Source organism: Lucilia cuprina, chromosome 3 (assembly GCF_022045245.1).
Source record: "Lucilia cuprina isolate Lc7/37 chromosome 3, ASM2204524v1, whole genome shotgun sequence".
Taxonomy (NCBI): domain Eukaryota; kingdom Metazoa; phylum Arthropoda; class Insecta; order Diptera; family Calliphoridae; genus Lucilia; species Lucilia cuprina.
The window spans coordinates 29,138,705-29,151,011 of record NC_060951.1 but is presented as its reverse complement, the minus strand read 5'-3'; the positions used below and the strand labels follow the sequence as shown (position 1 = coordinate 29,151,011).

General features: G+C 30.3%; 1 long non-coding RNA gene across 1 annotated transcript; it reads right to left on the bottom strand.

Annotated features, from left to right (window-relative positions):
- Nucleotides 1-344: 344 nt before the first annotated feature.
- Nucleotides 345-11,813, bottom strand: LOC124418802. Its single transcript, XR_006940221.1, has 3 exons — nucleotides 11,648-11,813; nucleotides 472-636; nucleotides 345-398 (listed from the first exon to the last, which is right to left on the bottom strand). It is a non-coding gene; the product is annotated as an uncharacterized LOC124418802 (long non-coding RNA).
- Nucleotides 11,814-12,307: the final 494 nt, after the last annotated feature.

Sequence of the window (12,307 nt, the reverse complement as noted above, 5' to 3'; positions counted from 1 at the left end):
TACTACTCAGTTAAACTTGCTGTTAAATTAAACTCGAAACAAATTTAGGCTGACTTTAACCGATGATTGTGTTTCTCAGTTATAGATTTATGATCAGTTAACTTTGTTAGTATTGCCAACTTTTCAGTCAAAAACATAAACAATGAACAGCTGTTTTTTGCAAATATCAGTTTTGTAAAGTGTAAAATTTTTGGAAAAAATATAAATAAACATTTAAATCAATAATAATATTGATAAAAGAAATCACATAATTGAAATTCATTTAAAATATTAAGCTTTTCTTCTTCCGAATTTATAATTTTATTGTTTTTGTTAATTGTGTTTTCTCACTTGTAACTTAAGTTTAATTGGCCAATAACACTCAGTTAAACTAAGATAATAAGTAACCTTAATGTTTACTGAAAAACACAAAACATATATTAAACTGGGTTTAAACAATAAATGAAGATTATCTTAATCTGAAAAACCCACCCATAGAGATACAATAGAAATTGGTTCTTTGGTTAAATTTGAACTTTTCCCGGATTAATAGATCAGTCCTTGTACACTGCAGCTTTGAACGCCATTCATAGAGACGACATCAATTCCGTGTTAGCAGGATACCGCTTGGATGTCATACTTAAAGGTAGCTCACTGCTTAATAAGGACAATGTTAGAATAATAAAACTATTAGTTACTGGACAATGTTATCATTTATTAATTTTTGGAAATGGAAAACTATTAAGACACTAATAGTTTCCCATTCTGGTCATCTCTTTATCATTTGGATTATCGAAGATTATAATAATTATAATCCAGTTTATTACTGACATACTGACCCAATTGTTTTTGCAAAAACAAACAAGATATTAGATTTATTTAACAAGTCAAAATCTAGTTAAAAATTATATTAATAAATATATCACATTTTTAATACATACACACATAAATAAATACTTAATAGAATAGAAAAATTCAGTAAACAAAATCCGGTTTGATAAGCTGATCGCTTTTCTTTTAATTAACCAATCATTGGAATGTAAAATAATCCCGACACGATTTTATAAAATAAAATCGTAGATAAAAGTTAATAAAGAATCTGTCATTTCAGGCAATACAATACGCTACACCAGGTAAAAAATGTTCAATGAACAACGACCAGCCACACCGACTTTACGTGACTGTGATGAGACACAACGTTAATGTACCATGTGTTATGGTGAATGTTTTCCTCAACTACTATCACTAGCCGTTAGTCGTCAGAAGGAAATAAATTTTATCCTTGACGCTCACAAGGAACACAATGTTTGTAAACAGTTCCTCCTGGGATGTCACTGGAAGATACGAGGGATGTCAGAAAGGACTTTTTATATACAGGTTAACATACGGATTTATGTGCATGATCGAATATATCGGCAGTTTTGAACGACATTCATAGAGACGCTATCAATTCCGCTGATGAACATACGCAGTTATGTGCATGATCAAATAGATCAGTCCTTGTACACGGAAGATTTGGGTGACATTCATAGATCAATTCCTGGAGTTTTCCCAGTACCCATAACAGACACAGTATTTCTGGCACAACTTAGATCGAGATGCTGCAATAGGCTTGTTGCCTACTGGTCATGCATAGACTGTACCATCCCCAATAAATATTAAACATGTGGTCTAGGTCCCTAGCATATTGGACTTAGACCACATGCTTTATATTTATTGGGGATGGTACGCTAGCCTACCCTACATCTCTTTGTTGAATGGATTTTTGAACACATCCACTTAAAGTAGGACCATTTATAGCCTTAGTGACACGCACTAAAATTAGCTCCAAAGATGTCGAAATGGTGATCCTAGAACCGTATCGAGCTTTATTCGAATGACGTTAGAAAAACGAGAGAATGATGCTTGCGGTAAAGGAACATAACACCATGATATCAAAAAAATTCCTACTGGGATGTCATCAGAGGATTATGTCCCCATTAATACATGACAATGCTCGGTTATTTCGTATTTGAATCACAACTTATATATTACATCAGGTTTTAGATATAACGATTCATAAAACAGAGATTTTGATCACATTTTCAACGACAATATAGCATGAAGACGTCATTACTTATTGTTGTTTTTCTGTATTGCTGAACTGGAGTTGACAGCCCTTATCTAAATAGTTCGAATTTTTCCTGTATAAAGAATATGTCCTGGGAATGACCATTATTTATAAAAACGGTTATGTTATCTGATAGTTCAATTTTTTGGCTTTTAAACATTTCACTTTCGAGATATCTAAATAAATTAATAAAAACTGTATTTGTTATACAATTTCGCCTCAAATATGGCCAAAAAACTTAACTTTAGGGCACAATGTATCGAAAAGGGCTAGGGCTACACAATCCTTTAGTAAAAATAAACATACTTTGGTCTTTGGAACTTTGTTGGCTTATGTAGTTCATAGAGAAAATTTTATATTACAATGGAGAAATAAAGAAGCGATTTTAATCGAAATAAACAGAGTTTATCCTAGAATCAGGTACATAGTAAATGTTTATAAGTCTATAATGTCTATAAGTCTTTCTAAGCAAATATTTAAAACAATTTTTAGTTGTAACAAACAAATAATACCCTCTTAATTATAGTAATATAAGATTTACAAGTAGTGCGAATATAAATCCATAAAAAAACATTTTTTTGCCCACCTTAAGGCAAACCAAAAATTCCCCCTCTGTATTTTTTACACATACAGTGAATTAACTATGGTTTTTGCCTACCTTTTCTTAAGAGAATTTTGTTTTTTGTTCATAAATAATGTTCCAATAAACAGGAAAAAAGTAAATATAAACTGTAGCAGAAAGAAATATTAACCGTTGTACTGTAATATCACCGTCAAACTGTATTACCACCCTCAAACAAATATGAGCTGTATTACCAATATATTACTGCTCCTTGTTATTGTTATACCCACTTACCTTCGTGAGAATAGAACAGCATGCAACATACAAAAAAATACACAGCTGAATAAAACCAAATACATCATCGATTTTGCTGATTTTAAATAGCGATCTTCTCGAAAGCATGTCTAAATGAATTATTGAAGATTCGGATCACGCCGATATCTGGTGACCTCTAAAAACTGATTTCAACAGATAGACAGACGGACATGGCTTAATCGATTCCGCTATCTATAAGGATCCAGAATATATATACTTTATAGGGTCGGAAAATTATATTATAGGAATTGCAAACGGAATGACAAACTTATATATACTCTTCTCACGAAGGTGAAGGGTATAAAAAGAACAATACGTTCATATTTTATCAAAACTTTTTATGGTAGAAAATTAAAATATAAGTTATTTATTAAAAAATAAAATAAATTGCTTAATTTTTCTAAAAAAAAACTTTGTTCAGATAAATTTTTTCTTAAAATTTAGAAAATTTTACGTAGGCAAATTACTTAGTTGATTCACTGTATGTACGTAAATATTATTATGCCATAAAATGCTATTCTTAATTATAAAGGCATGTCCCCTGAAATTAGAGCTCACAAGCGTAACATTTTGTCTTGTAAACCAGATTAGTTACAGCGAGAAACAGAAAAAATTAAGAAACATAGAAAAAAATAGGCTCTTAAGGTGTCTTTAGCTGTTTGTATGTTTAGGAAAAACATGTAGCTACAAGAAATCCGCAAAAAAGCAAAGAAATACATACTACAACAACAAACAACAAGATAATGATGATGACATCTGCCAAAAAATATAAATTTTTGTATTTAATTGCATTATGACGTGTGCCAAAAGCAAAAAAAAATAACAATAATAATACCAAACAATAACAAATCAGCACAGAGTGCATCAAAAATACAAAAAAAGGGAAAATCCAGATGTCAGATCACTGAAAACACACACACTCACGTATACGAGCTCTGCAATGCACGTACTCCAACAAAAAGAAAACAAAAGAGAGAGTTATTTTTTCTTTAATAAGAAATATTAAATTTGTTTGTAAAAAGAAAAACAACAATGATGATGTTGAAGTGGAAGTAGAAGACAAAAAAAAAAAACAAAAAGAGAAATATCTAGAAGACAAAACATAAGAGGTAAAAGACCTTGAAAGGAATTTTAGAAATGTCAACAAAATATAAAAACATAAAAGTAATACTAGCGAATTAAATGAAAAAAACAACAACAAACCATGTTAAACTGTAAATATACACATTAAAACCCGAACAAAAGAAATACAAGTCAGAAAAGTGTAAATTATAAAAATTAAGTAAGAATAGCAGAAAATTGGGTTAAAATTATTAGTTAAAAAAGAGACCATTTTATACCCAATAGGTAGATAAGGGGAAGTACGCTAACGCTGAGAGTTAAACTAAAATTGGGAAAGGCTGACAATATGATACTCACTACACTAGTAAGTGCATTAATAATGTGAATTATTTTTAATAATAAAACATTCCAGTTGTTTTTTTTCCGGAAATATTTTAACAAATTTAACGAATTTTCTGGGGGCAAGGGTAAATGTAGAAAAATTCTTTATGGGGCAGTTCACATGATCACACTTTACGTACACTGAAAAAAATCCATGCCTAATATATACGAAAAATATCCTACATTGTACGAGTCTTTCGTAATATATACGAAATTGTACGAAATATTTTAGTATAATGCAAAATATTCTTGAAAAAATTTATTTACATAAATTGAAAAAAGGGAATTTTAAATAAATATGGAAAAATTTACGAAATATTAATTTATTCAAATATTTTTGTTCATTTTAAAATCAATTTTCTAATTTTTGTTCAAAATTATTCTCCACACGAATTTTCAATTTTTTTTTTTTATAAAAATAATTCGAGAATAATATTATACTTTTTCTTAAATTTTATAAAAATGTTGTAGTTTAATATCATTATGTTTAATTTCGCTAAAAATTAAGAAAAAAATATTACGAAAGGTTTTCGTACTTTCGTAAAAATAGAAAAGGGTTTTATTAAATAATATTTCGTATTATACACGAAATTTTTGTAAATATTACGAAAATAGAAAATAATCCATGCTCAACTTTTCGTAAAGTTGAGCATGGATTATTTTCAGTGTACGTAAATTCAAATGAAAAAGTAAAAAAAGTAAAATTTCCATTCGTATAACGAAAAAGTGATTAAAAGTCGTATGATTTATAATTTTTGTGTTTACACAATTGTACTTTTTGCATTTAGTTAAAAATCGATTTTTAGACTTTTAGTATTTTATTTTAGACTTTTCGGCTTTTTCCGACTTTGTTATTTAATAAAAAGTCAATTTTTAGACTGTTCGACTTTTAGTATTTTATAAATAGTAAAATTTTTCCAACTTTTTGACCTTTTTTTGAATTTTTTCGACTATATTTGACTTTTTCCGACAATTTTCGAATTTTTTCTACTTTTTCCGACTTTTTTTCGACTACATTCGACTTTTTCCGACAATTTTCGAATGTTTTCTACTTTTTCCGACTTTATATGAATTTTCAACTTTTTTTTAATTTTCGACTTTTTAACTTTTTTTCTCTATATTCGACTTTTTCCGACATTTTTGGAATTTTCGACTTTTTTTACTTTTTCCAACTATTTTCGACTTTTTTATTTTTTTCCCAAAAATTTTCGACCTTTTTCTACTTATTTCTACTTTTCCGACGTTTCCGACTTTTATTTACAAAGTCGACTTTCTTCGTAGACAATAGTGGAGTTGTTCCAAAATAGTCGACTTCAACTTTTCGACATTTTTTTTTTTTGACAAAAAGGCGATTGTTTAAAAGTCGATTTATAGAACCCTACACGATTGGTATCAAACAATAACAGAGTAAGATGAAAACAGATGTTTTACTTTTTTATGTGTTCACTTTCGTTCGCTTTCGTTGCCCTCCAACACACCTGTGTACAGACTTAACGGAATGTACAGAAACCGTTAAAATATATCCCTGATCTAATGCGACTGTCAAATTTTCCATGTTTGCTATGATTTTATTACATACTCCATTTACACGATCATATCCGTACTCTTCTACACAAAATTTTGACAGTTCATATGACTTGCGAGCTCGTATGAAGTCGTCTTAAAAATACTAGTAGAGAGATTTACATATATACGTACAACATTTTTGTTGTAAGAACAATATTTTTACGTTTGTAAGCACAAACGCATAATACCTTCCCTAATATAGTATAAATATTTTATATGTCCATGAGGACTCAAATACCAGGATTCCGTGCCGTCTGGATGACTTCAAAACCAATCATATCTCTTTGTGCTAATAACTTCAATAGAAGTCATTCTTCTTGCATTACAGGTAGCAGTCGGTATAATCAAATTTCTGAATTGGGGTTAATAAATAATTAAAGATATGAAGTGTCTAAGATACGACATGACCAGATTAGCATATTTTTTCTGGTAATGATGCTTGTCATGGATCAATCTTGTCTAAGAAAGTTCATAAAACATTTTATCTACTCATCGTTTAGACACTTTGAACATAATACAGGAAATGTTGTTGATATCCATTACGGTCATTGCAATCACTGATGAAAATGAATGTTAAGAAACATTCGTGAATACAGAAAGATTGTTTGGCGAGCGATCACCTTCAGATTTCAAAAAAGAAAGAAACCGGAATGGGAAATGCAATATTCGATATTATCTGGCAGAATAGACATAATTCTAGCGTTTCCGTATGATTTGCATTATCATAAGTCCATTGTATTCTATCTGAAAGTAATTCCAACTCCGAACTACAGCACGATGTTGTGTTCCATGACTGAAAGCATCTTCGTTTCGTCATATAGGTGTTCTTCAGACGTCATTTGATCGCAGCCTGTTACCGTTCTAAGGGCTGCGTTTTGACAGATTTGGAGTATCTTCAATTGTATTGCTGTTGCTGGGGTTGACAGCCCTTAGCCGAATAATCAATGCGTTGTTGTTAGCAACATGGGGCGAAGAATTTTCCCAATACTCTCGATGGTGATTAAATCCGGAGCAGTTCCTGAGATGACACCAGCCCAAACAAGAGTTGTAACTTAATTGGATGGACATATAGTGCAACCGGTTCTAACAAACAGTGCAGAACCAAGGTACGGTATTTAATTCAATTCCGTGACGGACCAAAAGGATGCGGAGCAGCAATGCCGGGCAGGGGTTGACAGCCCTTGGCCGAATAATTCGGGTCATTCCGGTACGTAGAATGTTGCCAATGCGTAATTTGTAACTATTGTTTTTAACTATTCAATGACTCCATACAATACTTTTAATCAGATTAATAACTTTTTTAAAAATCACTTATTCGGGAATGCATGATAACAATATTATAACGATTGACTAAGGAACTGAACAATGTACTTACAATGATAAAGTGTTAATAAGCTACTGGTAATGAATGGATCGTAATGTATAGGCTAATTTGTAATATAACTTCCTTTGATATATTCAAATGTTTTCTTAACAATTTCATATATTTCATTTGAATTTTAAACAAGCAAGAAGTTATAGTTTATAAAGTTCATCAGGGTCATCAAGACTAGTATAGAACTTGTCCTTGCAGCTTATTGTCGAGATACGAGTATATTAAACATAATTATGAACTTAAAAGCCCTATTTCGCGATTTCAGTTCTATGGGGCCTAGGTGAAATAATGGACCGATGTTAACTATTTTCTATAGGCTTCGTCTACAGTACCATAAAAGATCATGTTACAAATTTCATCGAATTATCTCCAAAATTTCGACCTGTAGTTTGATTACAAGGTTTACAAGCTCTATTCAAGGGGTTCAGTTGTATGGGGGCTTGGTGAAATAATGGACCGATGTAAATCATTTTTAATAGGCTTCGTCTACGGTATAATAAAAGATCATGTACCAAATTTCATTGAATTATCTCCAAAATTGTGACCTGTAGTTTGATTACAATATTTACAAGCCGTATTCGGGGATACAGTTCTATGGGGGCTAGGTGAAATAATGTACAGATCTTAACAATTTTCAATAGGGTTCGTCTCTGGGACAGTAGATCATTCAATTATCTTCAAAAATGCAGCCTATAGTTTGATTACAAGGTTTACATGGACGGACAGACAGACGAGCCGATTGGTATACTTTAAGTTGGGTATAGGACCTTCTCCACTAAAGTAGTGTAGGGTATAACTACATGTTTATTCTAAGACCTTGAGAGAAAGCTATCTGATAAAAACACTTTTTTAACTAGGAAATGCACATGTCTATCCTTCATATAAAAAGTATCATATAGAAATTGAAAGTAAAAAATCATTAATCAATAATTGATTTTTTCCTGTTGTCATACAAAAAAAACACAACATGTTGAGCCTTGGTAGAAAGTGTGTCACAAAGTTTAGAAGCAAGTAAATCAATCAAAATACATAAAGATTACTTAATAATATTTAAGAAAATAATAATTAACTAAATCATAAACAATTTTAGCACATTAAATTAATGTCATAAAATTCAACACTACAACTAGTCACACCTTCCCGCTCTGAAAGTATTTGGCTGTAGTCTAGTAACAGTGTGCGTGTGTATATGTGTGTTTATAAAGATTTTTGTTGTTAATATTTTTGTTGTTAAAGAAATCTATACAAATAAAAGATATTTTATTTAATGATTTACTTCACAGAAAAAAACTAGTTTTGAAAAAAAAACTTAAAAAAGATGACAGCAAATCAGACATTTTATTAAACTTTTTAACTAATTTAACAGCACTAGACAAAGAAAGGGTAGGAGGAGGTTTAGTCAAAGGGGTAGAGTGGTAAAAAAACACACGAATTGTATAAAAGCGACAACAACAACTACAACGTTGGCATACATGAGAAGCTTAAAATATTTATGGGCAATGCAGCTGACGACTTTTTAATGGAATTTCATGAAATTCCAAACATACCACAAACATCATCATTAAAATATAAAAAAAAACACAATAATACCTATTAAAAGTTAAATTAAAAGCTTTTTGTTAAACAACAAAACAATATAGCAAAAAAAAAAAAAATAAAATAGAATTATTAACAAAAAAAAAGAAACAAATATTTTATACAAAAATATTATATATAAATTTAAAATACTTTAATTTATAAACTTTTTATTATTATTAAATTTGTTTTATTTATTAAGTTTGTTTTTTTCAATTCCTCTTTCTTACATCTTTCAAATTTGTCAATTAAAAAAAAACGCTTAATTTCATTTTCTATACATACGTGTGTAGTTGCCATATGTTTTGGCTGTAAAAATTGCAAAGTTTAAAGAAAAAATCGCCAAATTTTTCCTTACAAAATTGTTAACATGAAATGGAACGTTCTGTTTTCAAACTTGGTAAGATGATATCTGGATATTTCTCTGTTTTGTATTTGGCACAGTTCAATCCTCGACTAAATTATAATTTGCTCTCTGTATTTCAGATTTTTTTTATCTGTTTTTATGATGTTAGGGTTCTTTAACTCTTTATGACATATACTACAGCCAACAAACCGATTATCTTTCTCTCAAATTTCTATAACAGTTATGGTAACTTATCGGGTTATATAAACTGTTGTATAAATTCTATTCTTTCTATCAGGTCAAAAAACAAAACGTTATTCTTATTTTAAATTTTGAGATCTGATCAGTTAACTGATTTAACGTTAAAATTGTCTACAACTAGTAGGCAACGTTATTTTAAAAGGCCAATGGAGTCTAATTTTAAGGTCCAGAATGGATCATCTATACTAAATTTATGAAGACCATCCATTGTACAGTATAATTCCTGAGAATTTTTGTGTAGCTTAAAAGGCCATACAACCAATAGAGAGCGTGAGCTGTGAGTTCAGCATGGGGGTGATGTTGATATGGTTGGCATCTCACCAATGTGTTAGCTGCCTAAAGAACTTGGTGGAAAGTATCCCTCCTCCCTGGGAGCCAGTGCGCTTAAAGTCCACTGTCTACATTAATGGATGAGGCAGTAAACTGGGTAATGAACGTATCGGAAATTCTTGCTAGTCAAAATGCTGAGCTGGCCTTGGAAAAATGGGACGTCTAGAGAGAACTTTGTAGTAGGTTTCGAACAGAAATCTATGACTATTCTTGCCAAGAATAAAGTAAGCTTTACCTACTTCGCCTCTAAATTTGTCATATTTAAAATTGGGAAGGTGCTGATTGAAAAGGCTGTTACAACAAGCCTCGAAAAGGATACTAAAATGCCTAAGTAGCTATTACTGAGTCAAATTCTAAAAGCGAGGAAGGTACCACTAACTCGCCAAAGGAAGGTGTTGCTGCCCTTTCCAAAATTGGCGCGGCGCTGATTGAAAGGGATGTCAAGACGATACCCAAAGTATTATTAGGAAGTACTGGTAATTTTTAGGAGTCAAATCCTAAAAGTGAAAATCACTCACTCGCCAGAAGACAGAACAGCAGTGCTGTCCAAAATTAGGAAAGTGTCGATTAAAACGACTGCTCTTCCTATGTCTGATAAGGACTCCGCAGTGCCATCACTGGTCCCACTCCATCAATAGAAAACTTCAGGTTACCAGGAGGATTCAAATCTAACGATTTGACAGGCTGTATGATTGTTGTCAAAATTTGTTATTGTTTACCTGTTATGTTTACATTTAAAATTACATTTTTGACAGTAAGCTAATTCCAGTACAAAAACAATAATAAATGATGTTTTTTATTGTTGTGGTAATGCAGTATTCTAATTTTGGCAAAAGTTACATGTTATAAATCTGTTTTATAAAGCCTAGGTTTTAATTATGGAATCAACTTCAACTTTTTCAATATTCTTTGTCAATGGGACAAAAGGGTGTGCAATTAAGTCGAATTAATCCGAAAATTTTATAGACATTCAATGTTTTCTTCGAATTCATATTTTCAACATTTTGGTTTCTTTTTTTACTTTTCGGCTATTTTTTTTTTTTTTGTTTACTTTAAAAAATCGCGGAAATCGTTGATATAACTTGAATTTATCAAATCTGGCAACATGCACATTCTGTTTTCAAGTTTGTTTTTCATTTTGTCATTTACTTTCTCTTCCTTCTCTTTGAAAACCATTTATTACTCGTTACTTTTTTTCACTAGTTAAAAAGTGTAGCCAATTTTTTTCCAATAAGCGCGCCTGTCATTGGAAGCCGATTGGTATTTTTTTCTGGTTTCTATGAGAGCAACGAATAACACACAAAAAGAAAGAGAGAGAGGGAGGGAGGAGAGCGAAAAAAAAACTACAAAAGCGGCCATCGTGCAATAACCTTGTACTTATAACACACAAAATACCAAAAAAATAAGCAAAATAACAAACTTTATAAACAAATTAAAAAACACCATTATTAACAAACACTTATTCTATTTCAATATAAACCAAATAATTCTTCTTTGTTTTTTACTAAAACTTCTTTTACAATTTTCTTTTCTATTAAAACAAATCACCAAACTCGCACTATGCAAAAAAAAATCGTTGTATGTGTATGCAATGGGTTTTTTTCTCATATCAGGTGAAAATTTTGTTTCCACTTAAATTTTTCACACACCACAAAATAGAATTTTTGCTTTCATTTTCTTACTTTTCGTAGCAACTTCTTTTACATTTTCTTTCCATATATAGTTAATTTTATTTATTATCGTTTATTTTATCAAGTTGTTTTAAAGTTTTCAATTAATATTTACCTTTTAAACAAAAAAAATTAAAAGTTTTCTTTAATAGTACGCGATTGATTTCACTGAATCGCGATTGTAAAACATGGCAGTCGAGCAAATTTATAACGAATGAATATTTGTATTGGAAAATAACAAAAAAAATTGTTGTATATTTTCTGTCTGGTTCTGTTAGAATCCTGCGCCGACAAAAATTAGCACCGTCGTACAGCAATAGCATCGGCGGCGGCTTAAAATAGTTTGCAAAAAAGCATAGTTTTCAGTTATTTTTAAAATGTCAACGATTAAAACAACTAAAAACGAAATCCAAAAGATTAAAAAGTTGGACTTTGAAAGCAAATATTTTGAAAATCGAGAAGAGTGTGAAATTTTTATATATTATATATATTATCTCTTTGTACAATTAATTTTTTGAGAGTTTTTTTTTTTTAACTCCCATGTTCTATTTTTATTTCAAAACTTTATTTTTAAACCCTTCTCCATCGCAATAATTCATTCAACTACTTTAATTATAAAAAAATATTAATTAATTAAGGGAATAAAATCAGAGGGAATGAGTTTGATTTTTTTTTAAATAACTCAATATAAAAACTTGTTTTCTACATTGAATTTAATCTTAAGAAATTAAATTCTTCAACCACATATTGACAGCACTAATAATGACACTGTAAT